Here is a 244-nt window from a genome sequence, read left to right on the forward strand (position 1 = left end):
AAGCGGCTGCGGGCGGCTTCACGCCACGCCAGGCTCGCCGGGGGGTGGCTGAGCTTCGCCCCTGCGTGACTCTCCGGCGGCGCGGGCGCTCCCAGCCTACAGGGTGACACCGACAATGAAAAGAGCCCACGCGGATGGGAGCCGCAGCCAGGGACCCGCGCAGGTGGGGCGGCGGGCGGGCTTGCAGCAGTGGCACCATCTCTAGCTCGCAGGAGATGCTGCTCCTATTGAGACTGCGGGTCTG

This window comes from Eretmochelys imbricata, chromosome 1 (assembly GCF_965152235.1).
Source record: "Eretmochelys imbricata isolate rEreImb1 chromosome 1, rEreImb1.hap1, whole genome shotgun sequence".
Taxonomy (NCBI): domain Eukaryota; kingdom Metazoa; phylum Chordata; order Testudines; family Cheloniidae; genus Eretmochelys; species Eretmochelys imbricata.